Here is a 6,000-nt window from a genome sequence, read left to right on the forward strand (position 1 = left end):
GGCTAAAATAAATGCTGACTCATTAGAGAATGAAATCGTGGAATCATTGAATCCCCACAGTGTGGAAACAGGCCATTCAGCTCATCAAGTCCACACCAATGCTGCAAAGAAAATCTAACCCAGATCTACCCACGTACTCTATCCCTGCATTTCCCATGACTCCTACAAATCCGTGGACACCACGGGCAATTTAGCATGGCCAATCCATGTAATGTGCACATCTTTGGACTGTGGGAGGAAACCAGAGCACCTGGAGGAAACCAATGCAAACATGGAGAGCATGTGCAAACTCCACACAGGCAGTCACCTGATGGGGAAATTGAACCCAGCATCTTGGTGCTGTGAGGCAACAGTGCTCGCTGCTGAATTATCATGCTGCTCCATTTTTAGAATCTCTACGGTGCGAAAGGAGGCCATTCAGCCCATTGAATTACACCGACATTCTGAACAGCATCCCACACCGACCTCACCTCATCCTATTCCTGTAACCTTGTCTTTCCTATGGCTAACCCACCTAGCCTGCACATCCCTGGACACTATAGCCAATTTAGCATGGCCAATCCACCTAACCTGTGTTGGACTGTGGGAGGAATCTAGAGCAACTGGAGGAAGCCCACGCAGACATGGAGAGAATGTGCAAACTCCACACAGACAGTCACTCAAGGGTGGAATTGAGCCTGACTCCCTGCCGCTGAGAAGCAGCAGCGCTAACCACTGAGCAACCGTGCCATTATTGGGAAAATAATAATGGAAAACCAGGAAATAGCAAAGAATCTGAGCACGTATTGTAAGGACATTTTTTTCATATTTTTAACTATGGATTGAAATGGGGAAAGAACAGTTTTAAAAGCACAGGCTATTGGATGATCACAGCATGTTTTTGAAAACGAGTAACATGGCATTGACTGTGTGAACAGCTGATGGCTCCAGAAATAATTGACGTGTAGTTTTCAGATGAGCTGGAGCTGAACGATTGTGTCCAGATGGGTCTTCAATTGGAAACAATAGCTGCTTCGATTTTCGGCTGGTAAGTAGTTATTGATGAAATAAAGGGGCTTCTGCCTGTTAACAACCATATGATTGGTTCTCTCTTAGTTGAATAGCTTAGGACTTTGACCATGATACAGAGAAGTCATTTGGTCACCGCCAACTCAGGGGCTGTCTCTGTTCTCTGCAGCAAAATCTACTTCAAATCTGAAGGAAGCCAGTTTATTATTCCTTCAGTGGTTGCTGTAAGCTGTGATTTTTAATTAATAAGTCAAAGACCTTTCAGTGAGTGCAAATTAATCCCCTGTACTTCCTGCAAATTAGTGTAAGTATCCAGAGAAGGAAGACCAAAAAGCAGCATTTAGACTAGCACAAGAATGATTCGAATCATCTCAACAACCCTGTGAAGGACAGCCACTCAGCTGCCCTCACAACCTTTCTCTCTGTCCATGAGTCTAATGGGGAGTTTATAAGGGGATTGGAGTTTTAATGAGTAAAAGTATATATCAATGGTTCACAATTGTTTACCATTCGTTAATTTTTTAGATTTATTTTATATTTATTCATTTGTCATCTGAGAATACATAAACATAGAAAAAAGTGCACAAAGTAACCATTCACTGATGCCCACTTCGCTACAAAAAACTGAAGTAAAAGATTTTAACAGAGCCAAAAGATAAGCAAGAATAAAAGAAAAGTCCAGATCTCAGAGTCTCAAGCCCCATCAATTTACTTGAAATAAACTCTAGTTAAGTACAGAAACCTGGTCTTGGCTTTCTGTCAACTGAAGATCTAAAAGACGTTAAGTTGGGTAACACAACATACTTTTCAATATCATTAACTTTTCAGACAACTTTGGGAATAGCAGAGCTTGATTTCTGGTGCATTACCTCAGTGAGGTGTGACAATATGTTCTATCTGCCTATATAAAAGCAATTCCATGATGTAAGGAACGTAGAGACAGAGGGAAGTGGGAACTTAAATATCCACTGTCAATAGTCAAAAGTACTAGGCAAACTAATGTGACTAAAAATTGACAAATTCCTAGAAGTGGCTGAAGTTATAATTGTTTCAATGTTCAATTTCCTTGTGTTCTGGAAAGGACTCAACAGAATGGCTCTCTGTTCAAGAAAGAAAGGAGTCAGAAAGCAGGAACCTATAGAACAGTTTCTATTACATCTATAACAGGGAAAATGCTGAAATCCGCTGTAGGTCTGGTATCCTTTACCTGTAAAACAGAAAACTGAAATTACCTGAAAACATCAGTCAATGAAAGCAAGCATGCAGGTACAGCGGGCAGTGAAGAAAGCTATTGGCATAATGGCCTTCATAACAAGAGGAATTGACTATAGGAGCAAAGAGGTCCTTCTGCAGCTGTACAGGGCCCTGGTGAGACCGCACCTGGAGTATTGTGTGCAGTTTTGGTCTCCAAATTTGAGGAAGGACATTCTGGCTATTGAGGGAGTGCAGCGTAGGTTCACGAGGTGAATTCCCGGAATGGCGGGACTATCATATGTTGAAAGATTGGAGCGACTTGGCTTGTATACACTTGAGTTAGGAGGATGAGAGGGGATCTGATTGAGACGTATAAGATAATTAAAGGATTGGACACTGTGGAGGCAGGAAGCATGTTTCCATTGATGGGGGAGTCCAGAACCAGAGGACACAGTTTAAAAATAAGGGGTAGGCCATTTAGAACAGAATTGAGGAGAAACGTCTTCACCCAGAGAGTGGTGGATATAAAGAATACTCTGCCCCAGAAGGCAGTGGAGGCAAAGTCTCTGGATATTTTTAAGAAAGAGATGGATAGAGCTCTTAACGATAGTGGAATTAAGGGTTATGAGAATAAGGCAGGAACAGGATACTGATTGTGGATGATCAGCCATGAACATAATGAATGGGTGGTGCTGGCTTGAAGGGCCGAATGGCCTATTCCTGCACTTATTGCCTATTGTCTATTGTCTATAAAACCAAAAGCCTTTTTGAAAGTGAACCTGTAGACACTCAGAGCTTGTGCCCTTTAGAAATAAGCTTCACCTGAATGGATACAAATGCACCTGAAAGTCAAATTCTCTTTTCAAAGGGCCCAAATTGACCCGAACAAGCCTATCTGAAATATAAGTGCATGTGAAACCAAAAATATCTTCCATCCAAAACCGATTGGTCCCAAAGTTTTCAGATAAAGGATTTCTAATCTGTAAAATGCAGTTGTGAGGCAATTAGAAACTAATAATATGGTTAGGCAATGTTGATATGATTTTATGAAAAGGAAACCACGTTTGACAAATTTATTAGAGTTCTAGGAGGATGTAGCAAGTGGGTTAAGTAAAATCAGTGGATTTCCGAAAGACATTTGAGAAGATGCCACATGAAAGGGCCCTGCACAAAATAAGAGCTCATATATGGAAATAATATGAACATACTACCAGATGAACAAGGAACAGGAATACACCACTCAACACTTTGAGCCTGTTTCAACATTCAATAAGATTGTGGCTGTTTTGATTTTAACCTCAATTCTACATTCCTGCGTTGCCTCTATAATCGTTCAAAACATTTGTAATCCAGAGAAAGTTCACTAAATTATTCACAGGAATAGGTGGATTATTTTTGAGGAGAGGTTGAGAAGTTTGGATTTGAGAAGAATGAGAGGCAAACCTTATTGAAATACACAAGATTCTTAGGGGTAGATGCAAAAAGGCTGTTTCCCCTTGTGGAAGAGGGTATAATCTCAGAGAAGGAGTTTGCCTAGTCAGGACAGAGATGAGGAGGAAATTCCTCTCTCAGAGGGTAGTGAATCTGTGGAATCCTTTACAGTGGAGTGTTGCAAAGGCTACTGTATTAAGTATGTTCAAGGTTGCAGCAAACAGAGTTTCAATCAGTGAGGCAACCAGGGGTTATGGGCCAAGGGCAGGAAAGTGGAGTTGATAATAATCAGATCATCCATGATCTCATTGAGTTGCAGAGCAGATTCAATGGATTAAATGGCCTACTTCTGCCCTGACATCTTATGGTTTTTAGGTCTAACATGTCTGTAAGTTTCCACCATTCTTTAATGAGTTGCTAATACAAAGTAGTTAGACATTCAATGTTTTGGCACAATGTAATAAATTAAAGTATTAGTTTGCTTATTGGCCCCAATCATCATCTTACATTGAGATTTAGTGACAATTATCTGCCTTTTATTCATGTTTCACCTGAGTAACCTATGGGACTTTGCATCGATTGGGTTGAACACTCTCTGAACTGTACATTCCATTCATTTCTATTTGATACTTCCATTTGTAACAATAATATTCTTATTGTAGATAAACCCTTCCAATGGGGAATACTTAAGCTCCCTTTTTAAAATGCTTTGCCATTTTTCCTTTGTACTCCCTTTTTTCATATGTACCAAATCTAACTGTGTGCTTATCACCAGATCCCAAATGAGATACTGGTTGCTAATCAGTTCCAATGGTTTGCTGAACACTGAATCAAATACTCCATATGGGAAACTGTAAGGCTGCTAATTTAATTCCTTTTAATGAAAGAACATTTAGAATCTGTTTTTGCTGTCCTGAAGAGAAATTAAGCTTACAATCTCTGACATTTTATTACACTGCATTTGATTGATTCAATTTGTTTTTTGCAGCACCTTGCACTAATTCCTTAATAGAAAAGGATATGTATCTTCTTTGCTGGGGAATATGAGCCCTGTGTTGAAACTACCTTCCCAAAATTGTGAAAGTATTATTGGGGCAAATCTGGCTTGTTGGTTCGAACTCATGAATGACTGATAGAGTATTTTCACTGGTAGGTTATCAGAGGACATAAATGTACGCTGATTGGCACAAGGCAGGCCATAGAATCTCTACAGTGTGGAATCAGTCCATTCAACCCATTGAGTCCACACCAGCACTCTGAAAAATATCAAACCCAGACCCAACCCCACCTTATACTTCCCATGGCCATCCACTTAATCTACACATCTTTGGAATGTGGGACAAAACCCATGCAGGCATGTGGAGAATATGCAAACTCTACACAGGGAGTTGCCATGCTGTTCCCAGTTCCAGTCGACTGGAATCAAACCTGAGTCACTGGGGATGTAAGACAGCACTACCATCCACTGAGCCACCATTGCCACCTATGAGGGAAGCTTTGTCATGATCTGCTTGAAAGGGTAATGAGGGTAGATGCAACAGTAACTTTCAAAAGAGAACCGGATAAATATTTGAAAATTACAAGGCTATGGAAAAAGAGCAGAAAAGTAGAGCTGATTGGTTCCAATGGTCCATGTTCATACTGTAAGATTCTATGAAATCTTAATGAAAAGTAAAGGTGTGCATTTTCAGCTGCTGTACAATCAAAGGCAAAATCATTTTCTGAAACCAGAGTTAAGGTTTTGGGTTGAGCGACCCTTCCTCAGAACTGTTCTGAAGAAGGTTCACTCGACCTCAAACGTTAACTCTGATTTCCCTCCATAGATGCTGCCAGACCTGCTGAGCTTTTCAAGCAATCTCTATTTTTGTTTCTGATTTACGGCATCCACAGTTCTTTCCATTTTCGTTCCAGATAATAATTTGTTTAAGCTTCTTGGAACTGCTTCCTTTTCATCCTATCTTAAGGAAAGTGACCAAGTCTGTGCACAGCACATCATGTGTTGTCTCACCAGTATCCAGTACCGAGTCTTATTTGGACATGATTTTAAAATATTTTAATGTATTTTGCTCTGAATGCTAATGAAAATGTCTACAAGAGTAAAATTGGATAAGCACTGAAAATGGGCGCAGGGATCATGTGCATATTTTATTTTCAAATTACTTATTTCAAGCATATCAGTATCATCAGCTGACATTTATTGCCCATTCCTAACTACCTCTGAGAAATTGGTGGTGAGTCATCTTGAATCACTGTAATCTATGTGGTGCAGGGACACCCAGTGCCATTACAGGGGGAAGTTCACATTTGTGACCCAATGATTAGTTGCACTGTTTCCTCCAAAGCAAATAGTATGGAAATAGCACACTG

The sequence above is a fragment of the Stegostoma tigrinum genome, chromosome 2, assembly GCF_030684315.1.
Source record: "Stegostoma tigrinum isolate sSteTig4 chromosome 2, sSteTig4.hap1, whole genome shotgun sequence".
NCBI classification, from domain to species: Eukaryota; Metazoa; Chordata; class Chondrichthyes; order Orectolobiformes; family Stegostomatidae; genus Stegostoma; species Stegostoma tigrinum.